This window comes from Cavia porcellus, unplaced genomic scaffold (assembly GCF_034190915.1).
Source record: "Cavia porcellus strain 051 isolate PalLab524CR breed Dunkin Hartley unplaced genomic scaffold, mCavPor4.1 scaffold_4, whole genome shotgun sequence".
NCBI classification, from domain to species: domain Eukaryota; kingdom Metazoa; phylum Chordata; class Mammalia; order Rodentia; family Caviidae; genus Cavia; species Cavia porcellus.
The window spans coordinates 103,302,117-103,321,038 of NW_026947487.1; the positions used below are offsets into that span (position 1 = coordinate 103,302,117).

General features: G+C 43.8%; 1 protein-coding gene across 8 annotated transcripts in view; it reads left to right on the forward strand.

Annotated features, from left to right (window-relative positions):
- Nucleotides 1–18,922, forward strand: part of Zfhx3 (zinc finger homeobox 3) — a 242,061-nt gene that overhangs the window by 28,832 nt on the left and 194,307 nt on the right. The window contains exon 2 of one of the 8 annotated variants that reach the window (XM_063247592.1): nt 1,320–1,381. The exons of 6 other annotated variants lie outside the window; for them this stretch is intronic. The gene's annotated coding sequence lies outside the window, so the exon portion shown is untranslated. Of the gene's footprint in view, nt 1–1,319; nt 1,382–1,962; nt 3,615–18,922 lie in introns of those variants that run through there. One more of the 8 variants, XM_063247593.1, reaches the window with a different exon arrangement.

An 18,922-nucleotide genomic window follows, 5' to 3' on the forward strand; every position in this document is an offset into this window, starting at 1 on the left:
GGTGGGGGGGGGCGGAGAAAAAGGGGAACCCTTAGGACTGGACCTCTGCTTAAAAAAAAAACATTAACAAGATAATGGAGCATTTCAGGGAGACTGTGTTGCAGCCTGGCCTCCCTACGCCAGCTGTCACCCTGGCTGCCCGGAAGAAGCTGGGAGGTGGGTGTTCACTCCCCTGTCTCTAGGAGGCAGCGAGCTGGCAAGGCCTGGCTGTAAAATATTGCCCCCGTGGCAGCCTTGCTCCACAGTGTTGAGCGATGAGGAGGGCGAGGCACCCGGCAGTGTATTAAACACTAGTTGAGCACAGGAGGGGCAGTATATCACAGGAGAGAGATAAGCAAAGTTCTCTGATAGTGGATCAATAAAGGTTAGTGACATCATATCTCAAAGTGAGGGAACCTGCTTTCTGCACAGCCATTTATCAGATCCCAGCCTGGAAGGGCATTAACCCCTTTCTGGCCAGGTTTCTTCTTACAGAGCATAGACCCAAATTCTTTCTTAGTGGGAGGAGTGTAGGGAAGGAGGGAGAGTGTTGGTCTACTCTCCCCTACACTGTATTTAAGGGAACTACACATGCTGGTTTTGGAAATACCTTCTGCAGTTAGTGCATTAAACCAGCAGTAGCTGGGTCATGCATCGTGTGTTTATGGAAGGTTTCTTTACTTTGAAATTTGTGCAGAAATTCCCATTAAAAGGGCATTCTTTCTTTTGAAGTTTTAACACTATGCCTGTGTGTTACGGGCATGCAGCTGTATTGACTGTCAAATACCTTGGGCCTAGGTTTTATGTTTGGTGTTTGAGAATCAAGCACTTTTGATTGGACTGGAAAGTTAAAATTGGGTAAGCCTGAGAATGAGCACGATTGATCTTTTTTGGCTCTGTAGTGGTCTAGATATTTGGATGTTTTCCAGTGGAATTGGCAAACTATAACCTGCAGACCAGATTTGGCCCAACTTTGTTATTGTGTTTCCTAGGAATTCAGGGTGGTTTTTACATTTTGGGGGAGGAGTACCAAGAATTGAACTCAGGACCTTGTGCTTGCCTGGCAGGTGCTGTGCCACTGAACTATGTCCCCAGCCCCCTACATTTTTAAATGATGGGGGAAAAGAAAAAGTATTATTTCATAGTGCATGAACATGTGCACAATTTGTGTTTGCATCCATAAATATTTATTGGCAAAAAGTCTCCCTTGGCTACTTGTTTTGTTTTTTTTTTTTTTTTTTTGTCTCTGGCTGGTTTCACACAGCAACACCCAGAGTTGAACAGTTGCAGTGCAAAGACACAGCCAGCAAAGCCTCCAATGGGTACTTCTTTCTTTACAGAAAACATCTGGCCCCATAATCTGCTGTAATCACAACTCTACTAACTGACTGTGTGACCTTGGGTAAGTCACATAACTTCTTCATGTCAGTTTTATTGGTCTCTGTAACACTGTCTCTTCTCCTGCCTATTCCGGGCATTCTGAACATCAAGTGAAAATGGATGAGAAATGGTTTTGAAAAACAGCTTACATTTGCAAATGCCCTGTGTTAGATTAGCAGAGCATGCTCTGTCAACTCACGCGAGATTGCTAGGCCCTGGGGATGTTCCTTCTTGGGAATGTAACCCCTGGTGTAAGAGTGTGAGCCCTGTTGAAGTGGTGTAACTATTTTGAGTTGAGCAAAGTTTGAGGTTCTTTGTGAAAACTTGAAGGCATGCATCTTCCTGGAGTGAACATCTTTTGCTTTGCAAGGAACATCAATTTTCCTCTGTGACTGCTGAGATTTTTATCCTTAAAGAGTTGAATCACCTCTTTCCTTCCCATCAGTGATTTATAGATGGGGAGAGGAGGCCTTTTCCTGTAGGTCTCTGACTGTTTATCTTTTTGGTTGGGCTCTGACAATCTGCTGGCTGGGATGTTCCCTTTGGCCAGGGTGTTTGGGGGCCAGATGCCAGTTGTACGACTGGGGGCGGGTGGGGGAGGGGTGAGGCTAGAGATTCCAGCCCAAAGCTAATGGGCTGATGTCCAAGTAGAAAGTGTATTTTCATTGAGGAAGTGTAGGTATTAGAGAAGCCTGGATTACTGTGTGATTGTGCTGTCAATACTGCCGTATTGAGTCCGGGAGAGCCTGCACAATACGGGGAAACACTTAACTCACTACTGCTGCTTATTGAGAAGCCAATAGCAATTTACTTGCTGACACTTGACATCAAATCCATTCCCAGAGGTAGAGCTCCTGCAAACCACCATAGGGTTCCCTCTCCTGCCCGGGCCCCCTCTCCTGCTTTGGGGACCCTCCCAGAGTGTGCATCCTGGGGTGGTGGTTGCCCCCAGTCAGGGAGGATGTTTCTGTTTCACTTTCGTGACTGACAAGACATTGTCTTCTCTTAATCACTCTCCATCTTGTCTTCTTTCAACATGTGCTAAATGACCCTCTGCTGGCTCCTCCCTGGGGCATGTGTTTTCTGCACGTGGGAACTTTCTCCTTCTCTCTTCATAAAAAGTTAGTTCCTTAAAGCAGATACATGAGGAAATCATATGTGGAAGACCCTGAAGAGTGTCTTGTCTCCAGGAGGTGGGTGCATGTCTGGGGGAACAGTCAAGGCTGGAAGAGGCTTGTGTTGGGGAGTAAAGAGCCTCCTGTGGCACCTCATTGAATGAAGAGTCTCGCTGTGCCCGGCTTGGGGTGATATGTGACTGCCCTGTTCATCCTGTTACTCCAGATGTGGACTCTGTCTGCAAAGCATCTGGCTGCTGGATGCCTAGTGTTTTTACATAGCCAAGTGCTTTAGACGCCTTCAGACCCTGGGTTCTTTTCTCAATAATTAGCTCACAAATCACAACCTGTGTCTGAGAGGTGAAACCTAATTAACACATCGTGATCTAGGAGTGACCAGCCCAAGGCGACCATTGGCTCCTCTCTAGCCCCAGTGAATGCTGCTGGTGCGGTTTAGTTTTTTTTCTTCATCTGTGCTTTGGGACCCCAGTCGTTCGTTCTTTTAGTCTGCCCTCCATGGGCCGATTTGTAGCCACCACTTGTTGATCGGGTGAAGGAAGAATTAGATTTAAGTTGTCACAGTTTGGATGGCATCGAAACTAGCCTTGTGGGGGTGTGAAAAACACTTTGCCTGTGGTATCTGAAGGCTTTAGGGAGACTGCCATCAATTTAATGGAGTCTGCTTCCAATCTGGAAGTTTCTCCTCCCCTGGGAGACTGGCCAGCCTCCTCTTCTTCCCTTCCCCCATCTTTCCCAGCTCACCTGCCTCTCATTTCCTCTGCCAAAGCACCTTGCTTATTTCCTTCCTATCAAGAAAGGCAAAGCTGTGTGGAAGTGAGATTAGGCAGTTCTGTGGGTTTTACCTCTTTGCCAGTAATCTTGATTGGGTGCCAGAATGTAGAGCAAACCCGTTTATTTTAGCACCTTCCTGGTGATGATGTGCTCTGGGACTATGTGATATTTAATTATGATATATACACGTTTTGCTCACAGGTTAACTTTCTCTGGGAAGACACGAGCACTCAAAGGAAGGTGCTCTGCCCAGTTTACAGAAGGGGAAACAGAAGCTGGCTCATGCCCCATCTGACCCCCCAAGTCTTGTCCAGACACAGAAGCCTGACTCCTTTGCTTTTTATCAAGGTATAATGTACGTGGACCCGTGTTACTTTGGATGACATCGTGGTGTGTGTTGGCAAAGTGTCTTTCTCTTGGTTACAACATGGCTTAAGGCTTGGTGGGGGTAGTGGCAAGGTGATGCAATATGTGGTGGGTCATGGACCAGAGTCCTGATTCTGTCAGGCTTCAGTATGCACACTGTAACCCTTTTCTATTTTTCTTTTTTCTTTTCTTTTCTTTCTTTCTTTTTTTTTTTTTAAATGAAACAACCAGCTTGAAGGGTGGCTTAAGGGTTATTCCAGCTTCTAGGTCTGTGATTGGCCCAGCTGCTGTCCTTCTGCCTGGGTGGGAGGGAATCCCTGGGCCTGCTGGCCCTGCTGTTTGGGACAACAAGAGGTACTCATGTTCAGAGCAGTGATGCTGCCTGATTCCTTGGGGAGGTTGGTTATATCTGCGCTGTTCCACACTGGCTGTCTGGGTGAAGTGGGTAGCAAGAGACCCTGGTTTGAGCTACTCACTGACTAATATAAAGATGAGGAAACCTTGGCTTTATCCAGGATGAACTTCAGGCCTAGGATCATGCAGGTGCAAGCTCCTGCACCTTCTGCAATTGTATTTACTTTGGTTTTAAAGAGACTCTCCAAAGCCTGTAACTGTTACTTTGGCATTGTGGCTTATAGGGGAAAGTTGGGGGAATTACCTGATAGACTTATCCCATCTTTGGCGTTTCTGGAGTTCAGCTTTGTTTTTTTATCCTCATCCTTCAGGGGCCTTTGTGCCTGAATTATTACAACACAATGCTAGTGGGTTTCTACCTCCAGGCGGCTTTTGTACTGGAGATTGAGAAGTCCATGGTCTATAGGCAGAACCTGGCCTGTAGATATGTTTTTATCAGTGTGTGTGTGTGTGTGTGTGTGTGTGTGTGTGTGTGTGTATAAATTTTTTAAAAATTTTGTTTTGTTTTTGGTACCAGGGATCAAACTCATAACCTTGTACTTGCAGGCAAGCACTTGTGCCACTGGGCTAAAGCCCTGGTCCCTGACCAGCACATTCTATATCTTTCTTTTTTGGTATTAGGGAGTGAATTCAGGACATGGTGCCTGCTAGGCAGGCACTTATGCCGCTGAGCTAAATCCCTAGCCCCATAAACTATAATAGGCGTACTTTACACCAAAATTTGGATTAAACCATTTTCTTAAAAAAAAAAAATCAGGAAATTTTGCTACTTCAGGCCTTCATGGCAAAGGCTGATTAGGACAGTGTGGTTGCTCCTCTCGGTTGGGACATGGATTATTTTAGGTCACCAGAGCCCGCTCCTTTTCTTTTTAATGTTCCAGTTATTACCTTGCCACCTCCTGTTGGCCAGCTTGGCTTCTGGATGTCACCTGCCTGGCTCTGTCGGCAGATGCTGTCTGTGCATGCCGTGTGTGCACTGCCACTGAACTAAAACTGTTTCAGTGGCTCTCAGCCGGGTGATTTTGTCTCCTATTACCCAGGTTAAGGTGGCAATATTGGAATACTGGAAATATTGGTGGTGGTTACAAGCGGGAGGAAAGTACGACTGGCACCCAGTGGGTAGAGAACAGGATCTTGTGCCAGGCAGTGGGTGGACTCTTCCCATTCCCTCTCACTGAACCATTATCTAGTTGAGGGCAGGGTTGTAGCTCAGAGGGGGATTGTGTGCTGGGTCTATGCAAGACCTCAGGTTGCTTTTTTTTTTTTTTTTTTTAGCCTTGGGTTTTATTCCCAGCAAAACAAACACATGAACACACATACCCACTGCTTTCTAAGAAATAGACTCTGGGTTTCATTTCCAACGCCTCTTCAAAGAAGAACGGAAGGAAGGAATTCAGCTGAATTGTCAGTTGTGCTGCAGTTTGGCTTGTTAGGGCTCCCTGCACCTTGATCCTGTTATAGCTCAAGTTGCAATCTTGCCCCCAGCAGCTTGCAGACCCTCCTGGTGTCAGATCTCCCTTTCTGCCGCTCCTGCTTACTCTTAACTTTTGGTTTGAGAGCTTCTCCTTTTCCAGGCACTGGATTAGGTGCTAGAGGTATGCAGTGGGAGCAAAAGGAGAAGACTCCCTGACTTCATGAAGTCCACACTATCTAGCCTCCCTCCATCCACATAGTGAAATGGGTATTCGGGACAGTGGGAAGGAGCCCTGGGACTTATAGGGTAAGTAGGAGGGAGCATTGAGGAAGGACCTTTGGGATGCTCCATCTGATAAAAACATGAGGGAGAACGAGTGGTCTGCACAGAGGGAACCCTCCTTTGAAAGCCCCTAGATGGAGCATACCTGATGTGGCTGAGGGCATATGTGTGCAGAGGAAGGGCACAGTGGGTAGGACCTCAGAGGCTACTCCGTGGATTTCCTCTCTGCTCTCAGTGAGCTCAGTGCTTTGGGGACAGAGTTTTATCTGCAGGAGTGACTGACTCAGGTTTAGGCAGGTGCTGCTGGCTGCTGTGCTGGGACAAAGGGGCAGAATTAAGGAGACCCCAGGGAGATGATTGTAGCCAGATAGGTGAAAAGTGGCACAGGCCAGGCTGGCGGAGGTACAGGGCTGAGAAGTGGTGTCTTCATTTCCTGGGACTGCTGTCACGTAGCATCACAAATGGAGTGGCTTGAAACAACAGAGACCTGTTCTCAGGGCAGTTCTGGAGGCCAGGAGTCCAGGCTCAGTGGTTCAGCAGGGCATGTGTCCTCCAGGGGCTCCAGGTGAGGATCCCTCCTCGTCCCTTCTGGCTCACCGTGGCTGCTGCCAGTCCTTGGCTCAGGGTTGTGTCCATGACATCTGCCCTGTTTTCCCCAAGCCTTCTTTCTTGCTTGTGTCTCTGTGCCCTGTCCCTTTTCTAAGGCACCAGTTGTCGACCATAATTGATGCCCTCAAAGGACTCCGTTTCCAAATAAAGTCATATTCTGGTGCTCCCAGTAGACATGACTTTTGGGAAGATGCTATTTAGTTCAGCCTGCTTCAGATCTGCTGGATGTCTTTTTGAAGGGGGATATGGGACAGGAGGGAACGAGGAGTCAAAGGCAACCATGGGAGTTTTGCTTGAGTAACTGAAAGGGTGCGATCTCTGAGACCTTGGTTGGGCTGGTCCTGTCCCTGAACCTCAGCCCCTGTGCCCTTCATTGTCTTTTTTTTTTTTTGCGGTACTGGGGATTGAACTCACAACCTCGTGCTTGCCAGGCAGGCACTTACACCATTGAGCTAAATGCCTAGCCCCCTTCATTGTCTTTGCTTACTGTGCTCAGCCCTGTTTATCTTTCCTTTTACTAAGCTACTACATACATGTCTGCTCAGTTTCACATGACTTAGGCCTCTGAGTTAGCTTCTCAGAAATTTAACTATTTAATTCCTAATGTCAGGGAAAGGTGCCAAGTCCATCTGAGGAGACAAGAAAGTAATGCAGGAGTTCATTTTTCAAAGATCCTGAGCTTGTATCCTTGCAATTAATCATTGCAGTTGCCCTGGTTAGGACATGTGATGATCTTGCAATTAATCATTGCAGGGTGGGGACATGTGATGATTTTTAGATGAGAATATCTCCTAAGTGTCTTAGGTGGAATCACTTAGCTGTTACATTTTTGAACCCAAATATGCAGGAGGGACACTGATATGGAAGAGTATCAGGAATGGGAGGGTATGTATTATAGGGAGACCTTCTACTATGTGATGTTTCTTCTGTTTTAGTTCATTTGGAATAGGATGAGACAAAAAAGGACCATGCCTGACCTTACGCTTGTACCAATAAAAATTTGAATGAGAAATGTCCAGAGAATACAGGACATTGAAGAGAGTTTGAGTAGGATTCGGCATTGGAAGCCTAAACTAATCAGTTCTTCTTGACTTCAGTTTCAGTAACTTTTGCTGAATCATAGTAAACAACAGTGCCATAGTCAGTATGATGGGTCTGGCCAGGGCACTGGGTTACACAGTGGTTTACTCCATGGGTCCCCCATTTCCCGTCACTGTGTCTTTCAGAAGCCGTCTCACAGGATTAGGGTGTTCCTGGCCCTTGCACACAAGGGGATGTTTTTCTTTCAGAATTTAAGTTGAAGACCTTTTGTTTTAAAATTTCTTTTAGGAAGTCAGAACCAGGTCTTTATTCCTTTATAGATTGATAACCATTCAGCCCTCTTGATGGTGCCCCTGGACAGTCCCTTGTTTGACATGGCCCATAATTTGCTCATGATCGTCAAGGGAGTGTCCTACCAATGTAGTTTTGTATGTGTCTCATTATATTCATTAAACAAAACATTTAAATCAGATATCCTGGTGCCCCCGTGAGTGTAGGACACTGTTGGTGCGTCTCATGATAGTGACAGTGGCTTTCTCACGTCGCTGGTGTTCCTTTTTCATTCTCTTACATGCTCAGCTTTCAGACCACGAATGTGAAAGATGTATGTGAGAAGTTGCAGGGTAAAATGGATTTTTCTTTCAGCGATGAGAAGGCATGGTGATGGTCAGTTCCCACGGAATGGACATGTATAGAGATATATATTATATTCTATTTTAATGGATTTACGCCTTGCCGGGAATGTCAGACAACTGTCTGTCAGTTTTCTTAGCAATGGGCTAAACAAATAAGCCGTCTCAGAAGTGGGTGGATGGAAGGAAAGCTTTTGAGGAGGAGGGTGCTCCCCGAGTGCCCTGTGTGAGATGAGGAGAGGGAGACCTGAGAAATCACTCCAGGAACTCACCCAGGCTTTGATCAAAAACTGCTTCCTGTGAGTAATGGTGACTCACGAGCTCCAGTTCACGCCCTCCAAGTAGGAAGGTCTTGGAAAGGAAGAACGTTCATTTGAGAGTAGAGATGGGTGCAAAGCAGGGTCGCCCAGTAGGCAGGGGTGGTTTGGGCAGATTGTGGAGGGTCTAGGTTGTGTCTCCAAGTGGGCATCTTGTTTTCCTTCCCAGTGAGGAAGGGTGTGTTTGAGCAGACTGGCTGGGAGAGTGGGAAGCCTTGTATTTGTGGGCACACACATACGTATGTGTCAGTGCATGCACACAGAATTACACTGATGCTGTTGGAAGGTTTTGAGTTCCCTCTGGGGCTTAATGCTGTGTCCTGGGGCCATTTGCTTGAGCCTGTGAAGCAGGAGTGAGGCACCGATGGCGGCGTTAGGCCATTTCCTGGCCACTCTTCTTATCTCCCAGGGTCAGCTTTGTAGTCATAGTGGCTTTCATCTCAGCAAGATTCCAGGTGTTCTCACCTTGAGGACCCTTGGAAGGTTGCGTCTAAGGGAACACGAGGACAAGAGTGGCACAGAGCAGCGTGAGGCCTCTGAGGTCCACGTTGCCGTGGAACTGGAAAGTTGGCGCAAGCACTGGGGTGCAAACAAAGCTGGGTAGTGAGCTTTTCTGGGGTTATTTAGGAAGGAAGATAATTTGTGAACAAGAACTGTGGCTTTCAAAATACAGTCATACTGGGTGAGCGCAGGAGAAATTGTCAGACAGCTGACTTTGTGGAAAGGAGGGAGGCCAGCTTCAGTCTCCAGGGGAGAGAGGTCAGCCTCTTGAGGAGGAGGATAATATAACAAGATGCAACCAGACATGATAGGTTTAATGCAGAAGCCCTTTCCCCAAATCTCAATTGATGAAAAGTGTAGTCCTTTGTACCTAAAGTTAATGCTATGATACTGGGGATTGAACCCAGAGCCTTTGCATTGAGTATATATCCCTGGCCTTTTTCCTTTTATTTTGAGACAGGGTCTAGCTAAAGTTGCTAAGTTGCCCAGACAGGGCTCAAACTTGCAGTTGTCCTGGCCTCAGCCTCCCAGAGTGCTAGGATTATAGGCATGTGGTACCATGCCAAGTTTAGAGTTATATAAGATAAAAACCATGAGACCCTAGACCCCCACTGCTTAATCCAAAAAATGAGAAAATCTAAATCATGGCTTTGGATTGCATGTTAGTTTCTGGTGCTGCCTTTAGTATCTCCTCCTTTTTTTTTTTTTATGGTGCATTTAAGTATAAGGAATGGTCAGTTACTGCCTAGGGACATGCGTTTACACTGTGGTGGACAGATTCTGCCCAAGAATCACCCTGCTCTTGCAGGGCATGATTCTATACCCATGGAAGGCATGGAGAACATTCTTGGTTCATACAGAGGTTAGAGTGTCTGTCAGTGGTCATTCTATAGAGGAGGAGGAAATTACCAGTCGGCTCTCGCACAAGGGCTTTAAACGAAGACTATAAATTAGTCATATGGTAGGTTCTAAGGAAAACAGGATTCTGTTCTGAGGCTGGTTTATTTGGGGGGCATTAGGAGAAGCCAGAGGTAAAGAGAAACCAGTTATGTAGCATAAAGACTTTGAATCAAGGCAAATTAGAAGGCTGGTATTAATCTTGTTTTGGACTTTCAAAATCCAGAGTCATGTCTTTCACAAGCCGGAAACTGACCAAGAACCCTTTGTGGAAAGTGGTTAATATCTGTCTGTCTGTCTGTCTTGTCTGTCTTTTTTTTTTTTTTTTAACTACTTTATCTTGCCTAAAGTTGGGCCTCCTACAGCTGCACTAAAATTGAATGTTTAGATCCTATAGAGTAACCCTAGTTCCCTCGACCTTAAGAACCATAATATAATGCTTCATGTTCATTTTTTTTGTTTTGTTTTGTCTTGTTTTTTTTTTTTTTTTTGTCTTTTTTGTTTTTTATCGGTACCAGGGATCGAACTCACGACTGCCTGCTTGCAAGGCAGGGGCTTATGCTGCTGAGCTAAATCCCCAGCCCCACATGTTCATTGTTAACATAATAGTTTTTGTTGGTTATTAACAAAAAGGCAGACAGTGTTGGCAGCTGGTAGAATTGAGAAGGAGTCTATGGGGAGGGTTACATGGTCTGGCCCGTGAGTGAGGAGAGCTGGAAGACTGGCATGGGAATGGATCTGGTGTGCTCCTCCTTTGCATGTAAGTGAGAACGGTCTTACAGAAGAGGGGTTGAAGGGAAGAGAGGGGAATGGGAAAGACAGAAGAAGCAAGATTTATCATGTACAGGTACAACTTTCCTATGATGAATGTTATCATTATGTATACCTACCCAATAAAAAGAAAAAAATGAATAAATGTCTCTGTAGCAAGGCATTTTCTGTCTGGTGTTTGTGTGGGCTGTGCTTCAAGGAACCGTGCTTTGATTTGGTCAGTAGTGGTCTGTACGTGTGTGGTGTATGAAACCCAGTCCTGGAAAGCTGGCTCCTCCAGAGGTGTTGGGCAATTGGGACAGGCCAGCAGCCAGCTTCTGATGTGGTTGGCTGCCTGGCTCACACCTCTCAGGTGCTGGGGAGATGGTGAGATCCAGTGGCCCCGGGCTACCACCTTCCAGAGCTGCCGCCTCCCTTTGTCTTCAGGAGCCCAATGGCCTGGGCCCTGGCTTTCCAGTTCTTCAGGCTGGCGGCTTGGCATCACGGCCCACCTGTGGGCGAGGTTGGCTGGGCCTGCTGTCTGCCCATTTGATAAAAGCAACCATGGATCTGGGGACGCTTCCTGGTAGATTTCTTAGGCCAGTGTCTCCTTTTAGATAAAATAAAAATGGAGCACACATATATTCTTTGTTTTAGCTACTGTATGTTTTATTGTTTCCTTGGTTTGTTGTCAGTATTTATGAATCTCAAATGCCGCAGGCTAGTGTGGCAATTTTTTTCTGTCTGATGTTATTTTGTTAAGCATTTATTTTGGCGCTTATTTGTGGCATCAAAAGCCTTAGGGCTAAGTTTTTGGTGATAGGAAAAAAGATTCTGGCCTGTGGGGTCCAGAGAGGAAGGTTGTGTGGACCCTAAATAAGCTGAATCACTCTAAAACTCCAGGGACATCCCTGTGACTTGTGTTTTTTGGCACACCCCTCCCCAGGAGGAATTGTATTCATTTTTTTATTGATGTTGAAGCAAATTACCACAAACTTGTTGGTTTAAATCAACACTAATTCATTGCCTTGCAAGCTTAAAACCCGAAAGTCCAAAATCAGTTTCATTAGGCTAAAGTCAGAGTGTTGACAGCCTGAGTCCTTCCGAAGGAATCTGTGTCCTGGTCTTTTCTAGATTCTGGAGGCTGCCCTCATTCCTTGACCCTTTCCTCACATCCCTGTACCTTTCTTTCTGTCATTATGTGTCCTTTTGTCTGTCTCTATCTTCCCCTTTGTCCTTGTTTTAAGGGCTCCTGTGATTACATCAGGCCTACCTGGAAAATCCAGGGTAATCTCCTCATCTCAAGATTGTTAACTCGGTTCCATCTGCGAAGTCTCTTTTGCCATATGAGATGGTACATTCCTGGATTCAGGTGTTGAGATGTGGGCATGTTGTAGGGCTGCTAGTGAGCCCCTTCCCCCAGCCCAGAAGGGTCCTGAGGAGGAACCAGTGCAGGGAAGACAAGCCCTGGAGGGACCTGGAGCAGGGAGCTCAGGTGGGTAAAGCTAGACCCGATGTTGAACTGAGAACTTGTGCCGCTCTATTTATCCTAGCAAACAGTGCTTTCTTGGAAATGGGGGAGGAGGCTTTGCAATGATCTTTGGTAACCTCTTTCCTCCAAATAATGGTGGCATTGTTTTGTTAAGTTGTATTTTGGAGAAGCCCTCTGCACTTGAGAGAGAACCAGAGGAGAGGCTTGTGAAGGATTCCCCCATGAGTCTCCCCAGGGAAGTGAGCAGAGGTTCACTGATACGGGGTTAGGGGTCACTTGAAGGACACAGGCAGGCAGCCTGTGATATGGGCAGGATGGTGGCTGCCTCTCTGCCCTCCTCGGACAGCCTGTTGGCCTGGGCACCATCTTTATGTATGTGTGGCAGATTCTGAAATGGTGCCCAGGTGATTGGTCTTGTTTCTGGACTGTAATTTTTGGGCTTGTTTTGTTTTTGGCAGCTTCCGAGGGAGCAAGGAGTCCTGAGGAAAGTGAATTTGTAGAATGTAGATGTGTTTCTAGAATCACTGTGGATGCCATTTCTAGTAGAAGTGATCCTGTCATGGCAGTTCATTCCTTTGGCCATCCTCTTGGTAATATTAATTTGAACTAAATGAAATTGACATTTTTGGATTAAGTTAGAATTATTAAATTAAATAACATTACAGGGGAATGCATTAAATTCTGGGTAAGGATCATATTTTCTAGATGTGGGGGACTGAGCCCCGGGCTGTATGCGTGCTAAGCACTTGTTTTACCTCGAGCTGTGCCCCCAGTCCCTAGGGTAAGGCACACTGTTGGAACGGGTGTAGGTAGTATTGGATGTCTACATTATGCTATCACTCAAAATTGATGATCAAATTATTTCTGTCAGATTCTTATTTCTTATATCCAGTGGCCAAGATTAAAAACTAAGTGGTTTCAGTGATATTCAAGGGAGAAGTTAAGGGGTGAAGGCCAGTGGTTGCCATGGTGCGTGGCTGCCATTGGACGTCAGCCGTGGTGCAGGGTAGAGCTGAGACGGTAAGGCACACATGTAATAGACCTGAATGGGAGTTTGAGGCTCTTGCCCACTGTGAGATGGGCCTGTGTGTGATTTGATCTTGGAAAACTGACGCCAAGTTCCCAGTACTTGAAGCATTGTTGAGAAGACTGCCTTTTCCAAAGCCCCTGGCTTTAAGTAGCTCTGATCCATAATATTTAGTGTGGCTGTGCTCGTGGTCTATGAGCTAACAGCCCACTGTCCTCTAAAGGCAGTATTTCAGGATTGTGGAAGAGGCTTCCTCTTTGGTCCTGAAACTTCCATGATAAAAACTCACATGGTGCTTCAGGCTTTGGAAGAAACAAAATATCCAGAAAAGAGTGTCCCACTGAATTGAGTTCAGGAACAGCAGGTTAATTCTGCTTGTATTTATGGTCTTGTCATTGTTTTTTGTGCAGGCAGGTATTATGTTAAATCTTAAGGAAATACCTGGGCACATGTTCGGTATTAGCCAGAGAGTGGAAGTCGATTTGAGGGGCTTCTTACTTTGAGTAGAGCTGGTCTGTCTGCTTGACTGCCTGGCCATGGAGAGCGTGGTTTCTGAAAGACCCACATTGCGTACCAGGCAACTGGACACTTCTGGCTGCCAGCTCAGTCCTTTTAGGAGGTGTCTAGAGTCAGCTCCCTGGAGAAGAGGAGGCTGAGATGAGGTCGCCTGGGTCTGCAGGTCAGCAGGGGCGATCCTGCCCTGGGGCTGTGTGCCAGAGTGCTCTGATAAAGGCAGCATTTTGACTTTAATGGATCTGAAATGTGGATTATACTATTAACTACTGTTGGACCAAAAGGGATCAGTCCAGCTGGTCTGCTTCCCCTCTGCACTGTTACACTTCCCCTTTTCCAGGGATCAGTCAGCAGGGAGGTTGGTCTTCCTGACTGTCGTTGGCCTTTTGTTTTAGTGCAGTGGCTGCTAAATGTCCTACACTCAGAAGATGGAGAACATGAATGGGGCACCGCGCAGAGTCTTGAACGTCATTTGGCACATTGGTGACAGAGGCGGGGCAGCTTCCTTCCTCAGTGGTGGGCATTCTTTGTCTGGCTCTCAAGTTATCTTCTGGGTGGCGTTTCCACAGCCTGAGCGCCACGTTCCCTGTGGTCTCTGAGCTGTCAAAGGCCTTGCACTGTGGTGGGGGCCAAGGGCGTCTTGGGCATGGGGCATCATGACTCTGTAGGTGTGTTCTTCTGTGAAGGGAAGCTCTAGGTACCGGATGCCTTAAAGAATTTCTTTTAGGGTCAAGCGAAGTTCGAAAGGAAGGTCCTGACTTCCGCAGTGGCTTGTCTCCTCCAGCCTGGTGAGGGTGGAGATTTTGGTAGCTGGCAGTGAGCTAATGCCTTTGTATTCTGAAACATTCTGAATCTCAAAGTTTTGGTCCTACTAGCTTATCTTTGCATAAGATGTTACAGATCTTAAGGAATATAGGATTCCATTTTCTGTTTTTCCCATATTTAGGGTAGTGTACTCATTTTTCTTCCATATGGAATGAATTTTTTTGAATAGATGAGGCATTAAATAACCACATCGTACTAATAATACTCCCAAGAGTACATAACTTGGTAGTGTTTGCAATTACGTACAGTGTAATCTGTTGTGTGTGCAGGCATGTGGATTTCTGTTTACTGGCATCCTTCATTACAGGGTAACATAATATACAGAATTTCCCAGTTGCAGAAATTAGAAAGTAGGAAACAGATTTCTTCAGCATAAATTGAAAAACTGATTTATGGAGTTTGTTTTATTTCCTTTTTTTTTTTTTAAACTTGGCATCACAGTTTGTGGGAAGGGAGTTGATGTGGCATAGCACTTATAATCATAACTTAATTCAATTAATTTGGGATTGAAATTCATTTTAAGTAATAATGGAGAAGTCTGCAGCAACCAAAATGCACAATGCAGCATTGTAAAAGGAGAAAGCTTAACAAGGAGGTTGAGGATGCTGGGAATTGGATCATCCTTTCAGCTCTGTCTTCACAAATTTCAGATTTCAAAATGGCAGGCTGGCGGAAACTGTTTAAACCTTTTAAAAATTTTTTGTAAAATTCATTTTCTTTAAAGTTCTTAATTCTGGGGGCTGGAGATTTAGCTCAGCGGCATAAGCGCCTGCCCTGCAAGCAGGCAGTTGTGAGTTTGATCCCTGGTACCGATAAAAACGAAAAAGACAAAAAAAAAAAATTCTTAATTCTGAGCGTGGAGCTTACAGAGAATTTTTTTTTTCTTTCTTCTTGAGCCACAGATGTAATCATTTTGGGGCCATGTCTTGCTCAAAAAATTTAATCTTTAAATTTCATCAATGAGCATTTATTTATTTAGTTATATACTGTACCTTGCATATCTGGGATGGCTTTATTCCATTCATTCAGAGATGACTTTGCTCTTTAGATTAATTTTTAAAGGGGCAATATATGCCCATGATAAAATACTTTTTCTCCCTGTGCTGTTGATTTTTCAATTTCTCATACCCCAGAATTCACTTTATTGTATAACCAGTATAAAGGATATGGCTGTACAGCATTAAACACTGCGTGTTTTCTTTTCTTAAAAAATGTGTTTTCTACTTATTTTTTTCTTTACCAGAGTTTTTTCATCTTCTTTCAAAGACATTTTACCCTCCATAGAACATTTAGTGTTAATCATGTTAATGAAATACAGTTCCTTGAAAATTTAAAAAAAAAACCCTCCAGAATCAAGAGTGGGTCAGAGGAGCTGGAGATTTAGCTCAGCAGCATAAGCGCCTGCCTTGCAAGCATGCAGTCGTGAGTTCGATCCCCAGTACCAAAAAGAAGAGTGGATCAAAGAGGAAATGAAATTACTGTTACAGAACCATTTGGCAATATTGAAAACTCTATATCTCTAAATGTATGGGTTATTGCCAAAGTTATATTTAGGGGCACATTCGTAGCTTGAAATCCTTTCATTATTAATTAATAAAAAATGAAAATAATTGAATTAAGTGTTCAACTCAGAGTTGGAAAGAATAAAACAAACCTAGAGACAGCTGGAGTAAAGAATTTTAAGGTACAAGTGATATTAATAAATTAGAAAAACAGACAAAGATGTTGAACAGATAAATCTAAGAGCTGTTTGATTGAGAACAAAAATTTAGGGAAATAGACTCACTCACTGTCATGAGTAATTTAGAAAAAAGAGAAACTACATATCCAAAGCTAAAAATGAGTTGATGGGATAGAAAAGTCTAGCAAATTACAAATTATACTTGAAATAATTATTTTGTAGTATAAAATATAGTAACCTAAAATATAATAACTTTGAAAACCTCAGTGTTGTAACTGTTTTAGGGAAATGATTCAGAGGTCTGAAACTTTAAACCAGGACTAGGGAAGAAGCTAGACATTAAAAAAAAAAAGGACCCAGATGCAGTAAGTTTAATGGGTAAGTTCTTTTAACATTTGAGGAACAAAATAATTGCCTGCTGAGTTCACTTTCCCAGAGATTAGGAAGAGAGCCCAAACATCCCCGCTGATTTTACAGTGCTGTGGAAACCAGCCCCGTTACAAAGATCATACAGCAAGAAGGCCAAAGATTGAGCTCTGCCATGAGTACAAAAAATGCCAGATAAAGTCATCAAAGATTGAATTTAGCAGCACTAAACAGTGACCACACAGGCTTTGTGCCTGATACATAAGAGCTAAATATCAGAATATCTTCTCTCGAAATGATTGTGTAAATAAAGAAGTAAAACATAGTATTTATTAATAAAGTCACTCGGCATTTACTTACTCGTAGTTTGCTTAAGCCTTTTTTTGATAGTCAAGCTACAACTGGGTTTAGTGACACATGCTTGTAATCCCAGGACACTGGGAGACTGAGGCAGGATGATCACAAGCTCGACCCCACCCTGAGTACAGTACTTAGCAACTTAGTGAGACCTTATCTCAAAATTAAATACGTAAGAAATGAGTATTTTTAAAAAAAGGAGGTGGGGATGTAGCTCAGTGTGAAAGTGCTGGGTTAAGTCCCCAGTACTGGGAAAAGATAATCAAACTACAAAAAGTGTAAATGCTTGATTAAGAAATCAACAGCCAGTAACTTTGGACTTACTGCTGAGCCTTGAGAGACAGCATTATGAGACCGGGAAATGGACAGATTTGTTTCTTTTTTCCTGCCTTATTGAGTTGGCTAGAGCATACAAACCAAAGTCAAGTAATAATGATTAAAAAGAAATAAGACTGAGGATGTAGCTCAATCGTAGAGCACTTGCCTCACAAGCCTGAGGCCCCAGGTTCAGTATGAAATATTGCAAAGAAGAAGAAAAAGAAAAAAGATTATTTGCAGATGTTACTGTCTTTCTGGAACACTCAACATATATTTAAATTTATAAGGAGTTGAGTTACAAAATGAAAAATAAGTAGAGTTCCCCCATGGACTAGGGAAAAATTAGTTGGAAAATATAGAGACTGCTGAATGGGATGGAATCTAAGGGAAACACGCCTGAAAAGGAGCTTTTCAAGTAAGTGGGAGGAGTTAGCTTAACAGCTCACATTTTTCAGTAGTTTGAGTGCCACACATTATTTTAAACACTTTTGCATGAACTTATCTCATTTAGTCCTCATAAACACTTGTGATAGTTTACAGATGAGGAACCTGAAATCCAGAGTTTAAGTAACTGGCCTGGTTACCTAGACTTGAACACTGGTCTCGTTCATACAGTAGTCTATATCGTGGTACTTTATTGCCTCTGGTATGGTACTATGCAGCACTGCATGTAATGTAATTATGCAGGAAATGGTATAAGACAGTTTTACGTAACCAAATGGGAGAAGAATTAAGTTAGAGCCATTATCATAGCGTATGTTACTATAAATTCCAGATAAGTTAGCAGGGGAAAAGTAAAACAAATCACAAATGGGCTAGAAGAAAGTATAGGTTAGTATTAATCTGAATATGTGACAGGGAAGAGTTCTAGGCTTAAGAATTCTAATGAAAAGAATCTTAACCAAAGACATTGATGTATTATACTTAAAAACAATTCTGCACACTGGGCATTAATAGCAAAATTTAAAGGCCAATGAAGAGTGGAGAAAAATGTTTATAGCCCACATAATTGACAGTTTATCCTAAGTATTCTTAATATATAAAGAGCTCTTAAATAAGTCAATGATCAATAAAGATAGTAGAGAATAGGCCAAGACCATGAACGACAGCTCATACAAGAATACCCAAGCGACATTTTTTTTTTCCTGAGACAAGTTCTCACTATGTAGCCCAGGCTGACCTCGAACTCACAGCTGCCTTGTGTCCTGAGTACTGGGATTACAGGCATTTTTTTTTTTAACCATACTATATGTCACCTAGGAAATTACCATATAGTTTTTAGATTTGTTATCCTTTGTGTGTGTGCATGAGTACAGTTCTGGGTTTTGAACCCAGGGCTTTGTGTATGCAGGCAAGCACTCTACCACTGAGCCACATCCCTACCCTAGGTTTATTATTCTGGTCCCTGCTGGAATGTAAGCCTCACTAGGGCAGGAATCTTTGTTTGTTTCTTCACTCGTTTATCTTTAATATCTGGAACAGGATTGGTGACTCATTAACTCCATTAGTAATAAGGAAATCATTAGAGTTATGGAAAAGACATTTACAAATTCAGATTTTCATTGCAGACATTTATAATAGTGAAAAATGGAAACAATCTAAAAACCTCACAGGGGATTGATTTAAACTGTGGTGCATCCATATGGCAGATTCCTATGTGTTTATTTAAAACTCCTGCCTCATGGTTATAAATGTGGGAAAATGGTGATGTAAATTAAATGAAAGGAGGCTGTGTGTATTATAGGACTTAAGTTTAATTTTAAAAGTATGCATAAAGGAAAGGCTTAAAGAATACAGTACGTATAAAAGAGTTTGCTGAGTGTTTGTTTCCAAGTGATAGAAATTTAAGCTACT